Source organism: Balaenoptera borealis (genome assembly GCF_965194805.1).
Source record: "Balaenoptera borealis genome assembly, chromosome: 5".
In the NCBI taxonomy this organism is placed as follows: domain Eukaryota; kingdom Metazoa; phylum Chordata; class Mammalia; order Artiodactyla; family Balaenopteridae; genus Balaenoptera; species Balaenoptera borealis.
Window position 1 is genome coordinate 80318591 of NC_138862.1, and position 26361 is coordinate 80344951.

Genomic DNA, 26361 nt, shown 5'->3' on the forward strand with positions numbered 1-26361 from the left:
TGGAGATCATGTTGAATATCAAGTAGGCATATTAAAAATTTAAAGGTAACACCTAAAAGACAAGAGATAGAAGGTATGTTTCCAAACCAGTAGAGGGGAAAAATAAAATTCAATAAATCAAATAGACAATGAGTACTTCATATGTAATAAAAATATTAACAACAACATAGGAATAATACAAACCTCAAGATGGTAGTTATTTATGAGGATGGTCATTTGAGGATTTGGAATTGAGCTGGATTTTAATGTTATATTGATAGAAAGAAAGGAAAATAGAATAATATGGCCAAAGGTTAACATTTATACTAATTCGGTGGAAGTTTTATGGGAGTCTGATAATTTGATATATTATGTACTCTATTTTAAAACTGATACAACTAAAGGAAAAGAAGCAAATGGGAACAGTTTAGGAATTAGAAAGTCTGCATTCGGGTGCAGGCTCTGACTCTAACCTGCTATCTGAACTTGGACATCACTAACCTGCTTTGGGTCTCTTTGTCCTCTATTGAAGAATTAATGTATCAGGGTAGATGATCTCTCAGTCACAACTTTACATTTCTGTGACTCTCCAGTTATCTCTCCATTTTGATTTGATTTGATTTGCTCTCTGAGCCATAGAACTGAAAGGAAATGGGGATCATCTCATCTAAACCCCTTATTTTACATCTGGGAAACTGAGGCCCAGAGAGGAGGCATGGCTTTCCCAGAGACATGGCAAACTAAGCCCCAATTCAGGCTGTTTCCATAAACTCTGAGGCTTTATCTGCCTCTCCACGGTGGTCTGAGGACAAAGGAGAGAATGTCCACAGTGGGGAAGTCACCAAAATAGATGAGAACAACCTATTAGCATTAAACATTGACTAAATGAGACCCAATATTACTCTTTATTAAGTCGAGCCAGGAAGTTGGATGCAGGGGGCATTTTATATGTCAGCACCGTAGCAATTATGAATGACTGATTAATAAGTAAACAAATACTAGGAAATTGGGCCTGCTTTAATGCTTCAAATTCACAGTAACACCCTGTTAACACAAACTTCAAGTGTAAACACTAATAACCACACTAATCACAAAGATGAAAACTCTAAATTAATTCAAATGATGCTCACCGCGTTCTCCCTGCCTGTTCCTTTCCTATCTGTTCAGATCTCCATGCAGTAATTAAATCCATCAAAATGTAAAACCAGCTTTTGTTCTCAATGAAAAGGAAGCTGAATAACATCCATGGTGATGAAACTTACTTCTCAGAACTTCCATTACATCCAAATTCTTGGCCCTTCTTTTCTGAAACAGCAGCTCTCCTGCACTGGGATCCAGCTGCCAGGCTGGGTCTACAGCATTTCTCGTGGAGAAAGAAGACATGACTTAAGGACGGGGATGAGCATAAGCCTTAGAGACGGGAGACTTATGCTGAGGTCATGGCTCTGCCTCCTATAGCTCGACGATCTTGGTTTTATAAAACATGTTTCTTCCTCTGGCCTTCATTTTGCTCATTTACAAAAAGGGAATGATATCTGCTCTCACAGGCTGATTGTTGGAATCAAATGAGATGAAAATGAAAGCAACATTAAAGAACTTTACAAAATGAGCTATTATTCTCCATGATGTTCAGAAACTCACAGGAGCTTCAATTTATTCTTTGAGGGAGGTGTGGGAACATAGTGTAGTGTGGGACAATAAGGTCTGAATATTGTTTACACTAAGACCTATTAAAGGATACATTTTAAAAGAGGATATAATCACGATTCTCATATACATATAAAATGAATACATGCCAAAGATTTTTGTTAACTCATTGATTAATGAGGCAACCAGATGTTAGAGTCAATTCAAGAGCAAACTCACAGTGTCACATATTTTTAGTCAAATATGGAATGCTGAAATGAATTTTGCACCCTTACAAAAGGGTCCAAAAGTGGTCACTGTCTAAAGGGTAATAATCAATTGCATTCCATTAGACACAATTTGCATTTCTCTGGACAGGAATTATTTGCATTACTATCAATTTTCTACAACTTAATTTCTATCTGTACTGAGTTGTATAATAGCCCAGTCAAAGACAAGGAGAGGCAGAGATAACCCAGGTGGAGGAGCTAATCAGGACAACCGCTAAAATATCAAGGTCTTTCACAATTTTTCCTTTACAGACTCTGGATACAGAGTGAAGTAAGTCAGAAAGAGAAAAACAAATACTCTATGCTAACACATATATATATGGAATCTAAAAAAAAAAATTGGTTCTGAAGAACCTAGGAGAAGGACAGGAATAAAGACGCAGATGTAGAGAATGGACTTGAGGACATGGGGAGGGGGAAGGGTAAGCTGGGATGAAGTGAGAGAGTGGCATGGACATATATACACTACCAAATGTAAAATAGATAGCTAGTGGGAAGCAACCACATAGCACAGGGAGATCAGCTCGGTACTTTGTGACCACCTAGAGGGGTGGGATAGGGAGGGTGGGAGGGAGACGCAAGAAGGAGAGGATATGGGGATATATGTATACGTATAGCTGATTCACTTTGTTATACAGCAGAAACTAACACAACATTATAAAGCAATTATACTCCAATAAAGATGTAAAAAAAAAAAAAATCCCAAACCTACTCAAAGAAGCTGCTTGAATTTTAGTTTCATTACTTGCCAGTTAATACAAACTTTAAGTAAGAAGTGGGGAAACCTTGGGCTGGGCTCTGGGCTCAGCTCTCCTAGTTTCCCAACAATTTTATCATGTGGGATTACCTTGGCCAAGCCTCTTCTCCCATCCAGGTCTTAGTTTCCTTATCTGAAAAATGAGTGCTTTGGACTAGCTGACTTGTCCTCTGTGAGAAACCAGTGAGAGTGTGGACTGAAAAATGCTTTATACAGTTGAGACTATTTTACCCCACTCCCCGCAAGAGGGTATATTACTATTATTCAAGCACTCTGGAAAGAGAAAGAAACATCATGTGGCTCTCCAACTGCTTTACCTCCTAAAATACACTAGTTTAGAATGTCAGACAAAATTGGAATTGTCAGAGAAAGATAATAGAGTATTTATACATGCTATCTGTGATGGTTAATTTTATGTCAATTTGGAAGGGTTTTTTTTTTGATGAGATTAACATTTAATCAGCAAACTTTGAATAAGCAGAGTACCCTCCATAATGTGGGTGGGTCTCACCCAATCAGCTGAAGGCCTGAATAGAACAAAAAAACTAGTCTCCTGGAGCAAGAGGGAATTCTCTAGCAGACTGCCTTCAGACTTCATCTGCACCATCAGCCTGTCTGGGTTTCCAGGCTGCCAGCCTTTGGACTGGAATTGCACCATCAGGTCTCCTAGGTCTTAAACCTGTTAGTCCACACTATTTTTCAGACTCACCAGCCTTCATGATTGTGTGAGCCAATTCCTTATAATAAATCTGTTTTTCTATATATACATATCCTATTAGTTCTGTTTCTCTGGAGAACTCTAATATACTACGTATCACCCAAATGGGAGTCTCCAGAGAAGTAGTAGTAGGTGGTTTCAGCTCCATTCATGGGCACTCCATGCAGCCTTAGGAAGGTACTTTCTAGTGAGAACCTGGGAACCCTGGTCTGTGGCCCCATGGAGGGACCATGGAGGGCACCTGGCATTACCCTTTAGGTGCCTCAGCTCTGGTCCAGAACCAACACCCCCTCTCCAGGGCAGAAGTCATATCAACAGACATTCCTGGCTTTCCTGACAAGTGAGCTATGAGGAAATGTCAGGGAACTTGGGAACTGGAGGGCAAGGATAGAGGGAAGGTTTTGCCCAAGTTATAAATCTCCTGGGAGAAGAAATAGACTCCTGGGATGAGGTTTAGTACCTACCTTTACTGAGACTCAAAGACACAGTAGTACCACTGTACTATCACTTATGGAGTCCAGCTGATATGCCAGGCACTCTGCTAAGTGCACTTTGCATAAATTATCACGTGTGATCATATCAACTATGCTGGAAGTAGAGGTATCATCCCAATTCAGTATATGAGGACACTGAGCTCAGTGAGGGTAAGTAACTCACCCTAAGTCACTGGAAAAGATGAGATAGATCCCTAGGGAAAGAGTGTGTCTAAAACCAAGGGCCAATGAGGGAGAGACTAAGAACAGCCAGTGAGCACCCACCACAGGAGCTTGGGAGAAGGGGGAAGACAGCAGGAGATTAGGAAGAGGGGTGGGGCAGGCCCTGAGAATGGCTTGGATGGGGGCCAGAATCTCCATCTGTGCCTCCCAAAGACTAGCTGCTGCTCATGTGTACGTTTTGCTGGCAATCAGTGGTCACCAGCAACACATGACCTCTCCCTAATTAAACCAAATCAGAGTCAGCCAAGGAAGGAGTTACGGCTGGCAGGATGCAGCCCTTGTGGACCCAGTTAGCTCCAGCACCACCCAAGAGCAGAGGCCATTTACCAGTAATTGATAACTTTCATTTGCTAACAATTACACCCCATTTCAGAGAGACTGGGGAGCCACTGATGCAAGGTCACATTTCCTCTTGCCCAGATTTCTGGAGGGAGCTCCTTGGAGACACTAAGTGAGGCATGTGATAGAGAATGGATAATAAGGCAAAAGAGTTTCCTCCATGTTGGCTGGCTTAAAGAGTGATGCAGGTCTATGTGTGGTCAGGAGAGTGGGCTTGGAGACTACCAGCTCTGCCATCTCGAAGCTGTGATGTCTTGGACAAGTGGCTTCACTTTTCTGAGCTTCTGAAAATGGAGATGTTACAATAGGCCTATAACAAGAACCAAATGAATGTGCAAATGTGAAGGGGGTTTTATACTTTAAAGCAAGGGTCAGTAAACTTTCTCTATAAAGGGCCAGATAGTAAATAATTCAAACTTTATGGATCATACAGTGTCTGTTGCAGCTAATCAATTCTGCCATTGTAGTGTGCAGGCAATTGTAAACAATGCATAACAATGGGTGTGGTTGTGTCCTGATAAAACTTTATTTATGGATGCTGAAGTTTAAACTTCATATAATTTTCATATGTCATGAAATACTATTCGTCTTTTGATTTTTTTCAACCATTTAAAATACAAAATCCATTCTTATCTCTAGGCCAGACAAAATGAGAAAGCAAACCAGATTTGGCCACTGGGCCACTTATTGTCAATCTTTGCCCTAAAGAGCTGTATAAATGTAGAAAAGAGTAGGGGAAAAGGTTTTGCAAAAAGGTAGAGATTGTATTTTTTCTATATTAAAGTGAGGCTTTTAAAAAGCAATTACTTACTAAGCGTTGTGGTGCTAAGACAAAGGGACAAGAAGTCTGGGCAAAGAGGCCAGTGTAGACTGGTGCAACCAGAGGAGGAATTCTGGAAGGTGGGGCATTTGGTTTGAGCTGGAAGAAGGGGTGGGATTTTAATAGGTGAGGCCAAGGAGGTGGGTGTTTTTTTAAGGTATTTAAGGAGGGAAGGAAGAGTGAGGGCACAGAGGAGATAAAAGGACACCTAACGGTAGACAACCAGAGAGAGGGATGGGCAGGGCCAGGGCTCCAGCCTGAGGCTTCTGGCTCCCACACAAGTGCTCGTGCCACATTCTAGCTGCCTGGTAAATTGTATGGAAAATAGGAAAATCTAGAAGTGCCCTGCTCTAGGAGAACTTATCAGATTGGGAGACATTCTGGAGAAAGTTATTAAAAAATAAACTAACAGTTGATATGACAGAAACAATAATGAAATAATAGCAACCTTTAATTAAGCACCGACTCAACTGAGCATTACCTATTCTGCAGACATTATCTAATTTGGGACTCATAACAACCCTTTGAAGAAGGTCTGGTTATCCCCATTATCCCCACTTTACAGACACTGAGAAAAGGTGAGATAATGTCCCACTGGGCTCAGTGACCACACTTAACAACAATAAACACTTGCATATTGTTTTCCAAAGACTCTCAGTGGAGACTGAGAGACACATGGTGAGTAATAACCCAAGGGCTGTGGCCACCTGGCCTTGAAGGTAGATAGATGGAAACGTGCATGGGGCAGCCAGAGTGTTTCAAGGGAGTAGCACAGAGGTGGTCCATGTACATGACTCAATACCAGCCTGACTGTTTGGAGTGGCTGCAGACTTCTTACATCTATTAGCAAGCCTGGAGCAGTTCATAAGTATGTTTACAGATGCCTTGCTGGGGACGGCATGCTCTAGAAGGAGTCATTGTAGCAGCATTGTGGGGGTTAGGAATAATTAAATAACATTTTCAGCTCCCCCAAGAGCCATTAGACTAAAACAGAGAAGCAGGTGAGCAGAGGAAGTTGAGAGTTATTTGCGCTTTGTTAATGGGCCTTTAATCAACAGACCTCCACTCCGCCACCAGCAGCAGCCGGTCCCTGCAATCTGGGGAGACTGTATACTCACAAAGCTCCCATTCAAGTGCCATGGAGTCTGGCACAATGCAGCAATCAGACAAGCCCGAGCTTCTCCAAGGCGCTACACCTGCACCTGTTATCACAACGGGAACTTCTTTATCAGCCCTTAGAAACTTACAAAATGGAGGAGGTTGCCTATAATAAGTTCACTTCCAGCCTTTGAGTATAGAGATATATAAGCCAACATCAAGGGCTAATTGGCCTCTTTCTCTGGAAAACCATGAACCCCGGGTGGGTCGGGGCAGCCACAGGTCTACCATAGTAGTGTCAACATGACAGAGTCCGTTGGACTGTGAACCAACTCCAGCTGTGAGGGTGGGAGTTGGGTGGGATTGATGGCTATAGCTGGAACCAGGGGGATGGGAACTGCATTAGCTTCCATCCCACCACTGTTGGAGAGAATGCATGAGCTGGCTTGTCAGGTGCGGAAGGAGGCTGAATGCTTTTTTGATTGCTATAATTGCGGCAAATTGGATGCTTGAGAGCGCCTCTTTAATGAGAAGAATCTCATGGATGAAACTTAGGGAAGAGGCCCCTCTTCAGATCCCTCTCCTTTGTCCCATGTGTATGAGATAATTCCCCAGCCATTATGGATTGTGAATGGGCTGCTAATTTTAGTTGTGCAAGCCAAATAAAGACTATGGTTGGTAGATCCGGAAGGTGATTCATCTGATACGAGGTTTGTATAGTGAAAGCTAAAGGTCTTGATAAGCACCCCTGATTATTTCAAACTTTTCAATCAAAGAGCTGGAGAATTTTTTAAGTGGTAGTCTCAGCACCGGAAACCAAACATGGCCTCCACTACCTTCTTTTCTGTTCAAGGTCCTTCTGTCTTGGCAGTCCTGGGTGCTTTGAGTATGGGTGTCCTCCTCTAGGTCTTCTTATTTGGGAAGAATCAGGAAGGCAACAGCAAAGCCAAAGTCAGTGAAAAAGCCAAAGTAAAATCCACAGAGACCTAACACAAAACCAAGTCCAATGGGCTTTAATACACTGGGAGAAAACAGACAAGAGTTAAAAAGATTTCAGAATCCAAGTGGGAATAGAAAGAAGTTCAGGAAGTTCTGAGGAAAGTTGAGGGTAACTGGAAAGTCTTGATTCCTCTTATTGGCTTGCTAATTGCTTATGAGAGGTTCTTGGGCTTGTTGAGCTTAGAGTTACAGGTCATAATAGCCAAGAGAAGATTGTACTATACTTGATTCCAAAGCTGGTTTTGCTACTTACCTGTTGTTTCCCTTGGGTAAGTCACTCTCTTGTTGGACCTTAAGGTGACCAACTCATCCCAGTTTGCTGGAGACTTTCCAGTTTTAGCACTGCATCCTGGAAGCCCCTCAGTTGCAACAAACCATATGTCCTGCTTCACCAGGGCAGAGTATTGAGGGATAAGAGAGTGGAGAAGTAGGAGCTAGACTTTGAACTTTGGATATTAAGCAGAAATCTTTGATGTTATCTTGATATTCCATTTTTCATCAAGCTCCATCCCAAAACACTACCATTGTTTCTCTCTTGAAGCATGTGTCCCTTCACCTTTCTATTGCCTTTACTGATGCAGTTGTCTTCTCTGTGAGCAGTTTGAGGGTAAGGACTCCTCCCTGCCTAGGGACAGAGTACCAGGCACCTAGCAGGCCCTCAGTAAATATATTATTGAATTGGATCCATTACCCCCTTGAGCCTTCTGTCTATAGGTCCAAAGAACATTCAGATGGACACGCTCTTAAGATCTTTGCAGTAACCAGGAGGCTTGAAGGACAGAAGTAGAAAAGAATAGGCCCAGGCCCTTGTCAATCTTCTCCTACAGATTTGCTGTGTGACCTTAAGTTACTTTCCTTCTCTGTCTTCAGTTTTCTGATGAGTAGTAAGAGAAATTGATAATGTGATCTGTGTTGTATCAGTTTCTCTAAGTTGAAACTACAAATCATAGAATTCACATCTCTATATGGTTCCAAGTTAGGGCTAGAATTCCGAGTTACAGTTGGAATTCCCTTCTCTATATGATTCCAAGTTGGATTTGACCACAAGTTAGTGTTCCAAGTTAGGGTCATGTGAGTTTTGGAAGGGGGACATAAAGGAGAGCTTTTTTTTTTTTTCCACTCTGAAGGTCAATAAGGCAGGCACTGTTGGAACTCATGCACATTGTCACTGGTCTGCCCACTTACTTGATTGGTATGGGATACAGTCAGGCCTTCATCCCCTCCAGCTTCTGCCAGATCCCTGCCTTCAGCTTCCCTGAGTCCTGGGCCAAACACAGGTGTTACTCTGTGATGCCGGGTGCCAGCTCATCTTGTAGGTCAACAGCATCATAGGGATTGAAGGAGATGAGAGACAGATGATGTTCCAGCTAATTCTTACAGGTTCTAGTCTGTTCTTGGTATCTCTACTTTATGTCTGTCTTTCCTTCTACATTTCTAGCCCTGCTGACTTCAGACCCAGTGCCAAATGCAGAAACTACAGCTTTGAATAGCCAACATAATCAGCTCCCACAATTGCGTGTGGCCTAATCTTCATAATATATTCCTCATTCCGTACCGCTTGAAGTGGTTCTGTTTCTCTGAATTGTGAATGATACAAATAATATCTATTGAATGTTTACTACGTGCCAGGCACTTTCTCAATATTTTGCCTATATTAATTTTTTAAACCTCCAGAATCTCTTGTGAGGTATGTAATTATCCCCATTTTATATTATCTCCATTTTATAGATGAGAAAATTGAAGCTCAGAGAATTAAAGTAACTTGCTCCAAATCATACTGCGTGTAAAAGGCCAAGCCAGGAATTTAACCTGGCAGTTTGGTAGAGTCTGTGCTTTTATCTGTGACATGATGCTGTCTCATTTGTAGAGCAAGAGGTTGTTCTAGCTATCCTTGAAGCCTCTTACAGTTTTAACACCCCATGAAATAGTTTGTGTGTTCAGAATAGTGTATTTCAAAGTGTGGTCTAAGAACCATCTACATCAGAATCACCTGGGAAACTGGTTAAAACTCAGATCCCCTGATGTCCATAGGTTTGCAGGGTGCAATGGAGGTAGGGGCCCTGCTGATTATAGTGTTTTCAGGTGATTTTGATGTACACTAAGCTTTGAGAACCAATCTCTACCCTAGAAAAGTAATAATAGTTGGAATAATGAATAAATACTTGTGGCGTTTTGGTTTTTGGTTTTCTTTTGAGAAAGGAAAAGAGGAAATGAATGCATTCAGAGGTGGCTTCTCCTCCGCGCCTACATTTAAGTGGAGGTTTGTAATGTAGCCTCAGGTCTACAGTCGAGAAAACACATGTGACGGAGTTGGTATCAGAAAGCTCTGGAAGGATTTGCCTCTGCTCCTCCTGCAAGCACCCCTGGAAACAGCTTCTGCAAGGCCGCCCCGTGATGGGGCCAGGAAGTGGTGAGAGCGGCAGCAGCCGCAAGGCCGCCCCGTCTGCATCCTGCTTTTCTGCTCAGCCCTGGGTCGTCCACCCCAAGTTGTTAATAAGAAGTGTCTCCTCGCTTGCGAAGGCATTATCGTCATTTACGTTCTCTGGGGCAGTCAGCCACGCTGGCTGGAGGTGGGCAGAGTTTCACTGGGTGACTTTGGCTATTAAGGGCCTCTGGAGCCTGGGCTCCCCGAAGCAGAGCAGCGTAGGCTGCACAAATTGGAGTCAGAAGAAGGCCAGACGGTGGAAATCCTCTTCATGGCTGCTTGCGGTCCTCATTAGCAGGCATCCCGGCCAGATAACAAGGGCCTCCTCCACCCAGTGACGCTGGCCTTCGGGACACCAGCATTCCTGTGCAAAGGCAGGCACCAGGCCCCTCAGGCCTAAGCTGGCCCCTCAGGTGTGGAGGGTACTTAATAGTTGGCAAGGGGCTTTCTTCCTATGTGCCACCTCCTTTGAGCTTCCCACCAATCCTGGGATGAGTAATTTCAGGAGCTTCAAACCTGACTGAGGACAACGTTAATAATAATTTCCTATGTTTTTTGCCAAACTTCTCTCACAAAATGTGAGGAGGAAAAAAAAAACCAGACTTTTAAAAAAAGTATTTTACTTTTCCTAGACGTGATGGTATGAGGCAAGCATTAGGTTCCAGTCAGGTGCCAGGTACTATGTTTGGCAAATTGCTTATGAGGTATCATTTCAATCTTACAGTGCCCTTTAAAAATATCATAGTTTTACAAATGGGGAAACTGAGGCTCAGAAAGTTTACATAGCAACATGTTAAATTATCTCACAAATAATATCACGAGATTTTGAGAAGGGACTGGTACAATTACATGATGAGGCTGGAGGCATAAACTGAAGAAATAAGCTGATGACTGCAAGTGCACCTTGTACTACCATCCTCCTGGTGGTGAACTTCTGAAGGTCATTTCTCCTTGTCTGAGTCAGTTACATCACCACGCCTAGCACAAAAAGATACCAGTCTCAACTCTGCTCAATATTATGTAACAACCTAAATGGGAAAAGAATTTCAAGAAGAATAGATACATGTATATATATAACTGAATCACTTTGCTGTACACCTGAAACTAACAAACACAACATTGCTAATCAACTATACTCCAATATAAAATTAAAATTAAAAAAAAAAGAAAGAAACCAGTCTCATGCTTGCTTGACTTTGCAATCAGGTTAAACCTAAAGGGTGACTTTTTGTTTGTTTGTTTGTTTTTTTGGTGAAAGAACTATCACGGTGCTTTGTATTCCTCAGTATTCCTGAGAGGACTTGGCCTATGGTTGCTCTATCCCACATTGTTTTTGCTCCAGAAGAAGGAAGAAAAATATCTCCCTACTTTCTTTTTTGATTCCTTTCAATACCAATCCCAGTAAAATGTCTCAGGTTCAGATGCACATACCTATAAACATGAATTCTAGATTCTTATGTTTTAGTAGAAATTTGTCGAACTCCTACTAGGTGCAGAAATTGCCTCTAGGTTCAGGGAGATCACTATGTAGTCAAGTATCTTCATCCTTTGCTGGATGTCTTGAATTCTGTAATATCCCATCACCCTAAAACACTGAAATACTGGATAACAACATTAGGATGATTAGTTAAGAAAAGACACTGTAAATTATTTGAGGACAGGAATTATGCTGTTTTGTTCACCCCTGGTTTTCAGAGCTTTAACCCACTCACCACCTAGCACATGGGTGGGTTTTCTCTACATATTTGTTGAGTGAATAAACAAGTAACTGAGGAAAGGGATGAACGAATTTTTCAGATTTCCTGGACACCCTGCCCACCACTTGAGAGAACTAGTGAAATGTCTCCCACTCGGTCTCTCTCCCTCCTGGGTCTCTCTGAGCCATGCTGAGCCATGAGGCCAAGGTTAACGCTCCCTCATACCGCTTTTCTTCAAGTGACAGTTCTGCTAAAAATATTCACTGGCTCCCTCTTGTTGGACTTAGGATGAAGGAAAGATTAAGAATTAAATGTCTGGGCTACAGGATCCAGCATCTTTGAATTCTGTTGCTAAACATTTCTAGGGACTCCCAAGGAAAGTATATGCTAGGCACCATGTGGAGAACTCATTTTTTCCCAGTTCTAGTGGCAAGTAAGCAGGTCAAAGGAGCTAGTCTCTTTTTATATTCTCAATCCCAAATCTAAATCTCCAGTTTACCATTGCAGTGGTGGGGAAAGGCCAGGCCAGAACTTGTCTAACATCAACAGGAAGAAAGAATTTTCCCTGAACAGACTTATCTACATCTCTGGAAACATGGCCCATCAGTGCTCTTGGCCTTGGCCAATCCATAGTAAAAAGCCTTCTTAATTTGTTATTCAAGCCTCTCCATGGTCCAACTCCATCAAAAACTATAGTCAAACTAACACGGAATTCCAAACCAACCTCCACACACCCCCAAAATGAGTCCTCCCTCATCTGGCCGGAGTGGTCCTCTCAGTACCTGCTGAGCACCCAGCACATTCCTCTCTCCTTATCTTGGTTCTTAAGTCCCTCCCTGTCAGTGTCCCTTCCTGTGCCTCCTTTGCCACTGTTTTTCCATGACCAGCTCAGTGCTCCCCTCCTCCTTGAATTGAGCCCTGGCTTCTCCTCCTCACATGCAGAAGGTGAGAACAAAGGAGGAAGCTCGTGTAATGTTTCTACCCCATATCCCCCAGTGCCCAGGAGAGGCATGCACTGAGTCGAATGAGAAGAAGAACCTGGGTTCTATCCTTCTTAATTGTAAGAATTTGACACACTCACTTAACCTCCCCAAATTCCAATTTCGTCATCTAGAAAATGGGGATAATTTTTACTTTGCAGAGTTATATCAATTAAGCGATCCCTTTACTTCACCCAACAGGCATTTACCAAGGGTTTTCTAGGTGCCAGATGTGCAGTGACTGATATATAGTAAGTGATTAATAAATATTACTAAATATTATTAAACAGTTATTAAATGAATTTGTAGGACTTGTTTAGTTAGTGAAAAGAATTATTAGATTAAATATAGGATCTTTTCCACAGTCTTCTTTCATTCCTGTCTTTTCTGAGTAGGTGCTGGACACAGAAGAAGAGAAATATAAACAGAATTAGTGATTTAACACTTTATGTTCAGTATCTCATCCACTATCCATATCCTGTGTCTAACATTTTGGATTTCTGCTAAATGCATGACAAATATCTACAATAGAAACAACAGGTGTGAGTTTTTCTCATAAATATATTTTCTTATATTTTTTGAATCAATAAAGTGACGTTTGTCAGATAACAATTTATTAAGCCAGCCTCAGTATTTAGCTGAGAGAATAGACTTGTGAAGGACATGGTAATTATCTTGAAATACATGAAAACCTCTCATAAAAATGAATTGTCTGAAACCACTTCTGCCCTCTGGGCCGCATGCCAGGTGTTGCTGTATCTAAGCTGAACCCGGTCACCTTTTTTGAGTAAAGAGCTCTGAGATGTGAAGAAAAGGAGACAACAGTCATAGACACAGCCGTGTGGCTGATAGGGTCTTGGTGCTCCAGTCTGGTGTCAGGCCTGAGTTCAGGACATTGGACCTCCAGAGACCTCCCAGCCCCATGTAGTATCAATCGGCTAGAGCTCTCCCAGAGATCTCCATCTCAACGCTAAGACCCAGCTCCACCCAGTGGCCAACAAGATCCAGTGCTGGACACCACATGCGAAACAACTAGCAAGACAGGAACACAACACCACCCATTAGCAGAGAGGCTGCCTAAAATCATTCTAAGTTCACAGACACCCGAAAACACACCACCGGACACAGCCCTGCCACCAGAAAGACAAGATCCAGGCCCACCCACCAGAACACAGTCACCAGTCCCCTCCGCCAGGAAACCTACACAACCCACTGAACCAACCTCACCCACTGGGGGCAGACACCAAAAACAATGGGAACTATGAAACCACAGCCTGTGTAAAGGAGACCCCAAACACAGTAAGTTAAACAAAATGGAAAGACAGAGAAATATGCTGTAGATGAAGGAGTAAGGTAAAAATCTACCAGACCAAACAAATGAAAAGGAAATAGGCAGTGTACCTGAAAAAGAATTCAGAGTAATGATAGTAAAGATGATCCAAAATCTTGGAAATAGAATGGAGAAAATACAAGAAATGTTTAACAAGGATCTAGAAGAACTAAAGAGCAAACAAACAATGAGGAAGAACACAATAAATGAAATTAAAAATTCTGTAGAAGGAATCAATAACAGAATAACTGAGGCAGAAGAACAGATAAATGACCTGGAAGATGAAACAGTGGAAATAACTACCTCAGAGCAGAATAAAGAAAAAAGAATGAAAAGAATTGAGGACAGTCTCAGAGACCTAGGGGACAACATTAAATGCACCAACATTCGAATTATTGGGATTCCAGAGGAAGAAGAGAAAAAGGAAGGGACTGAGAAAATATTTGAAGAGATTATAGTTGAAAACTTCCCTAATATGGGAAAGGAAATAGTCAATCAAGTCTAGGAAGCACAGAGAGTCCCATACAGGGTAAATCCAAGGAGAAACACATACTAATCAAACTATCAAAAAATAAATACAAAGAAAAAATAGTAAAAGCAGCAAGGATAAAGACACAAATAACATACAAGGGAATCCCCATAAGGTTAACAGCTGATCTTTCAGCAGAAACTCTGCAAGCCAGAAGGGAGTAGCAGGACATATTTAAAGTGATGAAAGGTAAAAACCTACAACCAAGATTACTCTACCCAGCAAGGATCTCATTCAGGTTCAATGGAGAAATTAAAACTTTACAGACAAGCAAGAGCTAAGAGAATTCAGCACCACCAAACCAGCTTTACAACAAATGCTACAGGAACTTCTCTAGGAGTGAAACACAAGAGAAGGAAAAGACCTAAAATAACAAACCCAAAACAATTAAGGAAATGGTAATAGAAACATACATATTGATAACTACCTTAAATGTAAGTGGATTAAATGCTCCAACCAAAAGACATAGACTGGCTGAATGGATACAGAAGCAAGACCCAAATATATGCTGTCTACAAGAGACCAACTTCAAACCTAGGGATGCATACAGACTGAAAGTGAGGGGATGGAAAAATATATTCCATGCAAATGGAAATGAAAAGAAAACTGGAGTAGCAATTCTTATACCAGACAAAATAGACTTTAAAATAAAGACTATTACAAGAGACAAAGAAGGACACTACATAATGATCAAGGGATCAATCCAAGAAGAAGATATAACAATTGTAAATATTTATGCACCCAACATAGGAGCACCTCAATACATAAGGCAAATGCTAACAGCCATAAAAGGGGAAATTGACAGTAACACAATCATTGTAGGGGACTTTAACACCCCACTTTCACCAATGGACAGATCATCCAAAATGAAAATAAATAAGGAAACACAAGCTTTAAGTGATACATTAAACAAGATGGACTTAATTGATTTTTAAAGGACATTCCATCCAAAAACAACAGAATACACTTTCTTCTCAAGTGCTCATGGAACATTCTCCAGTATAGATCATATCTTGGGTCACAAATCAAGCCTTGGTAAATTTAAGAAAATTGAAATTGTATCAAGTATCTTTTCTGACCATAACGATATGAGACTAGATATCAGTTACAGGAAAAATACTGTAAAAATACAAACGCATGGAGGCTAAACAATACTAAGTAACCAGGAGGTCATTGAAGAAATCAATGAGGAAATCAAAAAATACCTAGAAACAAATGACAGTGAAAACCCGATGACCCAAAACTTATGGGATGCAGCAAAAGCAGTTCTAAGAGGGAAGTTTATAGCAATACAATCCTACCTCAAGAAACAAGAGACCTCTCAAATAAACAACCTAACCTTACACCTAAAGCAATTAGAGAAAGAAGAAGAAGAACAACAACAACAAAAAAAAAACCCCAAAGTTAGCAGAAGGAAAGAAATCATAAAGATCATATCAGAAATAAAAGAAAAAGAAATGAAGGAAACAATAGCAAAGATTAATAAAACTAAAAGCTGATTCATTGAGAAGATAAACAAAATTGATAAACCACTAGCCAGACTCATCAAGAAAAAAAGGGAGAAGAATCAAATCAATGGAATTAGAAGTGAAAAAGGAAAAGTAACAACTGACACTGCAGAAATAGAAAGGATCATGAGAGATTGCTACAAGCAACTATATGCCAATCAAATGGACACCCTGGAAGAAATGGACAAATTCTTAGAGAAGTACAACCTTCCAAGACTGAACCAGGAAGAAATAGAAAATATAAACAGACCAATCACAAGCACTGAAATTGAAACTGTGATTAAAAATCTTCCAACAAACAAAAGCCCAGGACTAGATGGCTTCACAGGTAAATTCTATCAAACATTTAGAGAAGAACTAACACCCATCCTTCTCAAACTCTTCCAAAATACAGCAGAGGGAGGAACACTCCCAAACTCATTCTACGAGACCACCATCACCCTGATACCAAAACCAGACAAAGATGTCACAAAGAAAGAAAACTACAGGCCAATATCACTGATGAACATAGATGCAAAAATCCTCAACAAAATACTAGCAAACAAAATCCAACAACACATTAAAAGGATCATACACCATGATCAAGTGGGGTTGATTCCAGGACTGCAAGGACTCTTCAATATATGCAAATCAGTCAATGTGATACATCATATTAACAAATTGAAGGATAAACACCATATGATAATCTCAATAGATGCAGAAAGAGCTTTTGATAAAATTCTAGACCCATTTATGATAAAAACTCTCCAGAAAGTAGGCATAGAGAGAACCTACCTCAACATAATAAAGCCCATATATGACAAACACACAACCAACATTGTTCCCAATGGTGAAAAGCTGAAATCATTTTCTCTACGATCAGGAACAAGGCAAGGTTGCCCACTCTCACAACTATTATTCAACATAGTTTTGGAAGTTTTAGTCATGGAAATCAGAGAAGAAAAAGAAATAAAAGGAATCCAAATTGGAAAAGAAGAAGTAAAACTGTCACTGTGTGCAGATGACATGATACTATACATAGAGAATCCTAAAGAGGCTACCAGAAAACTACTAGCGCTCATCAATGAATTTAGTAAAGTAGCAGGATGCAAAATTAATGCACAGAAATCTCTTGCATTCCTATGCACTAATGATGAAAAATCTGATAGAGAAATTAAGGAAACACTCCCATTTACCACTGCAACATAAAGAATAAAATGCCTAGGAATAAACCTACCTAAGGAGACAAAAGACCTGTATGCAGAAAACCATAAGACACTGATGAAAGAAATTAAGGACGATACAAAGAGATGGAGAGATGTACCATGTTCTTGGATTGAAAGAATCAACATTGTGAAAATGACTATACTACCCAAAGCAATCTACAGATTCAATGCCATCCCTATCACTCTGCCAATGACATTTTTCACAGAACTAGAACAAAACATTTCACAACTTGTATGGAAATACAAAAGACCCCGAATAGCCAAAGCAATCTTGAGAAAGAAAAACGGAGCTGGAGGAATTAGGCTCCCTGACTTCAGACTATGCTACACAGCTACAGTAATCAAGATAGTATGGTACTGGCACAAAAACAGAAATATAGATCCATGGAACAGGATAGAAAGCCCAGAGATAAACCCACACTCTCTTCACAAGTCACCTTACCTTTGATAAAGGAGGCAAGAATATACAATGGAGAAAAGACAGCCTCTTCAATAAGTGGTGCTGGGAAAACTGGACAGCTACATGGAAAAGAATGAAGTTAGAACACTTCTAACACCATACATAAAAAGAAACTCATAATGGATTAAAGACCTAAAAGTAAGGCCAGACACTATAAAACTCTCAGAGGAAATATAGGAAGAACACTCTTTGACATAAATCATAGCGAGATCCTTTTTGACCCACCTCCTAGAGAAATGGAAATAAAAACAAAAATAAACAAATGGGACTTAATGAAACTTAAAAGTTTTTGCACAGCAAAGGAAACCATAAACAAGACGAAAAGACAACCCTCAGAATGGGAGAAAATATTTGCAAATGAAGCAACTGACAAAGGATTAATGTCCAAAATATACAAGCAACTCATGCAGCTCAATATAAAAAAAACAAACAACCCAATCCAAAAGTGGGCAGAAGACCTAAATAGACATTTCTCCAGAGAAGATATACAGACTGCCAACAAACACATGAAAGGATGCTCAACATCACTAATCATTAGAGAAATGCAAATCAAAACTACAAACAGATATCACCTCACACCAGTCAGAATGGCCATTTTAAAAAATCTACAAGCAATAAATGCTGGAGAGGGTGTGGAGAAAAGGGAACCCTCTTTCACTGTTGGTGGGAATGTAAATTGATACAGCCACTGTGGAGAACAGTATGGAGGTTCCTTAAAAAACTAAAAATAGAACTACCATACGACCTAGCAATCCCACTACTGGGTATATGCCCTGAGAAAACCATAACTTAAAAAGAAGCATGTGTCACAATGTTCATTGCAACACTATTTACAATAGCCAGGACATGGAAGCAACCTAAGTGTCCATTGACAGATGAATGGATAAAGAAGATGTGGCACATATGTACAGTGGAAGATTACCCAGCCATAAAAAGAAACGAGTTATTTGTAGTGAGGTGGATGGACCTAGAGTCTGTCATACAGCGTGAAGTAAGTCAGAAAGAGAAGAGCAAATACCGTATGCTAACACATATATATGGAATCTAAGAAAAAATTAAAAGGTTCTGATGAACCTAGGGGCAGGACAAGAATAAAGATGCAGACGTAGAGAATGGACTTGAGGACATGGGGAGGGGGAAGGGTAATCTGTGACGAAGTGAGAGAGTAAAATTGACATATATACACTACCAAATGTAAAATAGATAGTGGGAAGCAGCCGCATAGCACAGGGAGATCAGCTGGGTGCTTTGTGACCACCTAGAGGGGTGGGATAGGGAGGGTGGGAGGGAGATGCAAGAGGGAGGGGATATGGGCATATATGTATATATATAGCTGATTCACTTTGTTATACAGCAGAAACTAACACAACATTGTAAAGCAATTATACTCCAATAAAGGTGTTAAAAAAATAATGAATTGTCTGTGTGTCCTCAGGAGAAAAGGAGGTGGATTTCTTCCAATATATTGTAAGAGGGGTCACACATCCCTTCAGAGGTGTGTTTGTGTGCATGTGTGGATGGAGGTAGGGACCACTGAATTTAGAGTCTGGGGCACAGCTATTATGATTCTGGCAGGGACCAAGACTGAGCAGGAGAGAAACCAAATACTTCTCATTTAGTAATGGAGGTTCCACTGACTCCATTTTTTTGTTGTTGTTTTGGTTTGGTTTTTGTTGTTGTTGGTTTACCAGTGGTAGATTATTTTTTCAGTATACTTAATGGTATTTTTTTTTAATTGAAGTATAGTTGATTTACAGTGTTTTGCTAGTTTCTGGTGTACAGCAATGTGATTCAGTTTTATATACATATATATGTATATATATTCTTTTTCGTATTCTTTTACATTATGGTTTATCACAGAATATTGAACTAGTTTCCTGTGTTATAGAGAACTCCATTTTTAATTGAGAAAAGACCACTCTACTCAAACCATCCCCAGTCTCCCCACAAACACACTCATGCATGTGTGCGCACGCACACACACACACACACACACAACTGATATTTGTTCTTGGGATCTGATCTTATTTCAATAGACCCCTGTCAACAGGAACTGCCAGCCTCAGCCTTCACAAGGGGAGGTAAAAAAGGAAACTCCAAAAGGCTACTCCACACTCAACTTCCCCAGGGAACCAGCATCCATCATGTGACTGCCTGTCTATGAAATTTGGCTGATGACCAACTGTAGTGAGGATTTGGGGTGCTAAGACCATAGGATTAAAACTTAAGTCATTTTATATGAGGAAAGGTCAAAGAATCTAGGGGGGGGGAAATCTCGTCCTTCAAAAAGAAGTAAGGTTTCCTAAAAGGAAGTGGAGTGAAGGTGGAAATTTTTGGATATCAACCTTGGAACCATGAGACACTTGATATGAGGGAAGAGGAAACTCTTGAACCTGAAATAAAGGATCCAGAATGAAAGTCTGTAAAGTGACCACAGAAGATCTCTTCACAAGTCTTTAAGATCCTTCATTTTTGAGATTTAAGGCAATATTCAAATTTGCTGCAATTATACTTTGTTCCTTTCTCTATACTAATTATCTTCCCAAATCATTGAAACCCTTTATAAAATAAATTTTTGTGTAACCATATACCCAGAGATACTGGTCTTGAGAAAATGAAGGAACAGAGTGTCAAGAGAGAAAGGGAAAGCCCTCGTGCTCCATCTCTCCTTTCTACCTTCTGTACATGTACCTTGTGTGTGTTCCAGCAGAAAGAGGGTTGGTAGACTGAAGAACATGCCACAGCCTATCAGGAGGCGGAGCCTGTTTGCCCATCCTGCATCTGGGCTGCCTTTGTGATTTGCTCTGACCAATAGAAATGTGGCAGAAATAATGTGCTATTTTCAAGATTAGGCCTTTCACCCCCTGGAAGACTGTCTGAGACCACCACTTGAGAACCCAGTTTATCCTAGTGAAGAAAGAGTGGCCATGTGGAGAACTGAGGAGTCCCAGGCCACTGACAGCACCAACGGTCAGACACAAGAATAATGCCAACTTGCCCCTTCCAGCCCAGCCATGGGAGCCCAGGAGGTGCCAGCAGAGCAACTCCCCAGCCAACACTCAGAATCATAACAAATAATGATCCTATCTTGTTTTAAGCCACTAAGCTTTGGGGAGACGTATTAAGCGTCAGCCTGTTTACTGGAGCATGAACTCCAGATGACACCCAGGGGAACGGAAGGGCAACCACAGAGAAGCCAGAGCAGTAAGAGAGCTCCCCAGTGCAGGGATCCCTCCAGAGAGGGCAGAGCCATGAGCAAAGAGAAGGAGAAACCTCTGCTTTCCTGTACAGAGAATGCTGCTCGCTGAAAGGAGAAAGTGACTAGCAGATGCCTAATGTAGGGAGGAACTTTCTATCAGAACTCTCTAAGAAAGTAATGGACTGCTTTAAGAGGTGATGAGTTCTCCAACATCAGGAGTATTCAAGAATGGGCAAGAGATTGAAGGGCAGAATTCGAGCACTATGTAGTTTTCTCTCTGAGGTCACTTCGAACACCAGGCATCTTATTATGTTCTCTAAATCCTATTTGAGAAGACAGCAGTATATGCATAATTATGTCAATAAATCTCATTATCTTAAAAAGAGGCTCTGGTTTATCAAAAGCAGCAGTAAAGTGTATGTGAGCTAGGCAGTTCCTCTGTGTGCATAGTTTATCAACATGAATCTAGCCAGTCTGGTCAGAGCACGCAGACACATATCCACAACAAGCACCAGAGGACTATGAGAATGGATTACTGGAAAAATATCTGGCTAAAAAATGAGGCTTCTGGGCAGAGATGACATCTTTTTAGAATCTCTTTTTGGGGCCAGACCCTGTTGTTACCATTAAGTGAATTTGCAACATGATCATAATAATGACAACAGCAATACTGATAACAGCAGTAAGCACCATTCCAGCTCCCCGTTGGTCTCACTGCCTGCAGCAGATCTGTTGCTGAGATGAACTGTTTCTCCCCTCCCTTCAGAAAGGATTCTTGAAATGCCAAGGGGTATGTTTGGCCACATAGCAAAGTGCTGCTTCCTTCCAGAAGCTGGTAGGCCCTCTTGAAATTTCCTTATAAGAAAGACCACAGGCTTCCTGTATGCTCATTACACTGATTTTCTCTGACATTCTAAGGGGAAATTAAACCTTGGGACATGCTTGTCAAAGGTTGTGCTGATTTTCTTTTTTAAAGAAATGCAGTGAAGCTCCCACGACTGAGTTTACTCCTTCTAAGTTTCCTGTCACCACCCTCATTGGAGTGAGGAGGGCTCTGAAGTAGAAAACACTTGCAAAAGATCAATTAGAGATTGAATCAGCAAGTTCTTTAGGGTTTAGCTGCATATGTGAGAACCACATTCCAAGCAAATATAAAGGAACACAGCAAATATATTTCCAAGGGAAAACAATGGGTGGCTGATGAGAAGCATGCAGTGAGACCTCCTCAAAGGAATGAAACCTCAGGAGTACATAAATGTAGGGTCTTCTCTTGGGAGATGGAGCCCGTTCAACCAGAGGGCAGCTAGTTCTCTCCTCTTTCAATCCAAACTTCATCTAAGAGGAAATCTCTCAACCAGAATCATTGCGTCCTCATCTTGGAACTTACCTGAGAAAGGAGAGACACTATGGGAGCAACTGAAAGAGTCTTTGTCCTAGTCCTGCTGCCAGCTCACTGGGTGACCATCTACAAGCCACCTTCTCTCTCAGAATCTTGGATTATGTGTCTGTAAAGTGAAAAGTTTCCTTCCAGATTTATGAGTTGGTAAAATCTGTGCATCACACCCTCTCAACTTCATTCTGTCCTGAAAAGCATTCTAGGGGACACATACTGAGTGAATCCAATTTTGTGATTGGCGATGGGGCATTTAGAGGATGAGACCAGGCAAGGGAAGATGCTCCTTTCCCACAGAAAACATGTGAGGAGTTTAACTATGATCTGCTGTTACTAACTTTACTGTCACTCTTATAGGAACTTTTCTGTTTCATGCTGGAAGCTGGGACATGGAGGAACCAATGAGAGGATGGCCAAGATTTAGTGTGGGAGGACGGTTGGGTTACAGTGGCCCCAGCTTGGTGTATGACATAGAATTTGGGGTATGTCAGAATCAGATGAACTACTCAAGGAGGCAGCTGAGCTATGATTAAGAAACCATGGTTTCACATTTGTGTTTCTTACCTGGGAAGGGCTAAAGGTATCATTCAGGCTCCTCAGAGTCCTGAGCTGTAACATACAATTGGGAAGGCAGGAAACTAGGAGTTGGAATTTGGCAAGGAATGGGGATTATTGTTGTGTCATGGCTGTTTTAATTAGAAGGCAAACCCAGAAAGTCAGCCCACAGGGAGAGGCATATCAGAGATCAACCCAAGTGAGGTATCAGTCAGTGTGATGGCAATGATGATAAAATGGGTACCTTGAAGACCAGGATTTAGTTCTAGCTCTGTCGGGCAAATTCACATCTCTGAGCCTACTTTCTACATCTGTAAAATTAGAAGAATAATCCTAATCCTGTTTGTCTCATGGGGTAATGTTGTAAAGCTTACACGAAAACATGAGTGGGAAAGTACTTTGTCAACTAAAAAATGTTATGAAATAATAGTTATAAGACATGACTGTTGTTCCAATTTTCTCTGGTTTGAATTATTTCTGATGAGAAACAAGTGGTAATTCTTATAGTTGTTCCTTTGTCTGTTGGTAATATGTTCCCCATCTCAACTCCATCCAGCTGCTTTTAAGATGTTTCTCTTTATCATTTATTTAACACATAATCAGTTTATAATGATTTGATTACAGTACACTCTGACTGTGGTGTGGGGTGTGTGTGTGTTTATCCTGCTTGAAGTACACTGAGCTTCTTATATCTGTGGGCTTATATTTTTCATGTCACTTAAATTTACAATAGATCCCTTGATATTGTATCACAGGACGATTGTCCCTGAGACTTTTCTTTCCCCCAGCATTTTATCTCTATGTGCTTCCATTTACATAATCTCTATCGTCTGTCTTCAAGTTTATTAGCGTTTTTTGTTTTTTTGTTTTTTTTTTGGCTGCATTACATAGCTTGTGGGATCCTAGTTTCCTGACCAGAGACAAAGCCAACACCCTCAGCAGTGAAAGCACAGAGTCCTAACCACTGGACCGCCAGGGTATTCCCTATTAGCCTTTCTTATGCATTGCCTGATTGATGTTACTCTCATAATTTTTAAATTTCAAATCATGTAACTTTTAATTCTAGAACTTCCATTTTGTTCTAGAATTAAACTTATCTTAACCTTCTCTTTCTGAAGATTTCCTATTCTTCACTCATGTTAATATTTCCTTTAAATTCTTGAATATAATTATAATAGCTATTCTTCACTCATTATGTTACTATTTCCTTTAAATTCTTGAATATAATTATAATAGCTGTTTTAAAGTTGTTTGCAAATTTCATCATCTTTCCCATTTCTTGGTTGTATTCTATTTTTCTGATTTTTATGTTGATTATACATCAGGTATTTATGCTCATTTATATACTTAGTAAATTATATTGTATGGTTGACATTATGGGTACTATATTTTTGAAGGATTTTATCTTTATTCATAACAGAGTTTAGTGCTTTGTTGCAGCAGGCATTTAATTTGCTCATGGACCAACATAGTCCTTTCCAGTTTTCTTTAGAGACTTTTAAATAGTTGGTCTAGAATGACTATTACCCTAGGGTTAGGCTAGTTCTATTCCTAACGTGTTGCCTTTATATGGGTTTTATTGAATTTCTGGGATTTTCAGCAAAGTCTCTACTGTGGCTAGTCAGAATGCAAACATCTTTCAGCCTTATGCAAAATCTAGTATTTGTTTAACTCACAGTTCCAAGTAGTTGGTTTCCTCTGATAGATATTTTCACTCTAGCTTCGTGCAGTTTTTCTCTGCACATACACAGGTTAGTATTCAGCCAAAGACTCAAGGGGATCCTTAAGCACATTTTTAGAGCTCCTTCTGTACATAGCTTCCTTCCCCCTCTTACCCTGTCCCAGAAATTCTAGATGCTTCAGTAACCCCAAATTCTAATCTCTATCATTTTAGCTCTGCTAAGCAACTGTGCTCTGTTCTGCCTCCCCTTCTCTGTACTACGGTCTGGAAAGAGCCTTAAAACAGAAAGCCATTACAATATTGGGGATTATCTTGTTTGTTTCCTACCTCTCAGAGATCACAGTCCTGCACTGCCTTTGGTTCAACATCAGAAAACAGTTATTTTATATAATTAGTCTAGGTTTATACTAATTTACCAAAAGAGGGCTAATGTAGTATCTGTTCCACCATCAGGGCAGGAATTTGAAGTTCCAACATACAGAATATGTGACTATTTGGTACAAAGTGCTGTGTTAGTCTTTGAGACTTCACAGATAAACAGTACACCCTAGGCCTCATTACCTTCTGGAAAAGATAGTCAGACAAATAAGTTCAATGACATCAGGGGAGTTTTAGTAGAGAAAAGTACTGAGTGTCATAATAATTCAGAGGAGGGGACATTTAACTGAAGAAATCAGGAAAGACTTCCTAGAGAAGATGGCGTTTAAGCAGGAAATTTCTATTTTGCTGGTTGGAGAGTAGAAAGACACATTAAGCAAATGAACAAAGAAAAAAAGTGTGTGTATAGTTAGGAATACTAGATGACTGTTGTATAAGTTGTATGGGTGTGAAAGAAAACTGTTACCATGTGAAACTAGAAAAATAAGGTCCAGCTCTGGAAAGTCCGTGAATGTTACGTTAAATAGATCAGCCTATCCTGTACAGGAACCCATAGCACCCTAATGATGAAAAGCAAGATCTTTGTGAGAACTTGTCTGTAATTTACTAAGTGAGATTTGGGGTAAGTTTATTATAAACTTCAGGGTTTTTTTCTTTTAATTAAAAAAATTGGATAATGTCAGAACTGCCTTATTATATCAATGATGGTTAATTTAGTTAATGTCTGTAAAGCACTCAGCTCAGTGTCTGGCATTTAAGTGTTCAGAATTGTAGCTGCTTATGTTATTGTTGTTATTTCTGTAGGCAAATCGAGCCAGAGTTAGTTTGTGAAGTGGGTTACTTTGTGAATAGGTATGTATTTTTATATTTAAAAAATGCTGTTGGCCGAATGAGGAATAAACTACACATAGGAGAATGATTAAATGAAGACCAGAATGAACAGAACATGGAGTGGGCTGGAAGGTATGTGCAGTAGAGACCAAGGAGTGTCATCCTCCATGGATGGAAACATGGCATAGTCAGGGTCTCAAGCTGTGGCCAACTGCTTTGACCCCATTAGAGTGTGTTTTACATGTATCTGTTCTGGAGCAGAGGTGCCCAATTATAGTAAGAAATCCCTAGACCCTGAGGCATCATTGCCAGGGGTGATAGGCTCATGCGTTCATTTAAAAGCATTACTGAAATTGTGAGCATTTTGCTCCTTGTGGAGGCTCATATTTTTCCAAATGGCTACAACAATATCCCTGATCCATACATTCTTCCTAGAATACAGTGTTGACACCGTACCCATTAAGTTTGGGTGGGCTTGTTACTGGAGCAGAAATGAGCTATGTGACTTTTGAGCCAAGGTCCTAAAAGGCAATACAGGTGACACCTGGTCCTCTTGGGACACTTTCTTTTGTAATTCAATCACCATGCCATGAGAAAGCAAAGAGACCACAGGTAGAGGCCACGTATAGGTTTTGTGGATGACGGCCCCAGCTGAGGTCCTATAATCACTATCGACCTCTGGTCGTGTGAGTTCCTGTGGCCTCCAGTGGTTCTGACCCCCAGTCTGTAAGCTGCCTCAGCTCCCCGTGCGGAGCAGAGGTGAGCTGTCCCTTCCAATCCCTGCCCAAATGCCAGTTTATGAGCCAAACAGACCAATGTTATTTTAAGCCACTAGATTTGAGGTGGTT

The 26361-nt window shown here is 40.6% G+C and overlaps 1 long non-coding RNA gene across 1 annotated transcript in view; it reads left to right on the top strand.

Moving 5' to 3' along the window:
• Positions 1 to 26361, top strand: part of LOC309629398 — a 210763-nt gene that overhangs the window by 99169 nt on the left and 85233 nt on the right. The gene's annotated exons all lie outside the window — the stretch shown is intronic.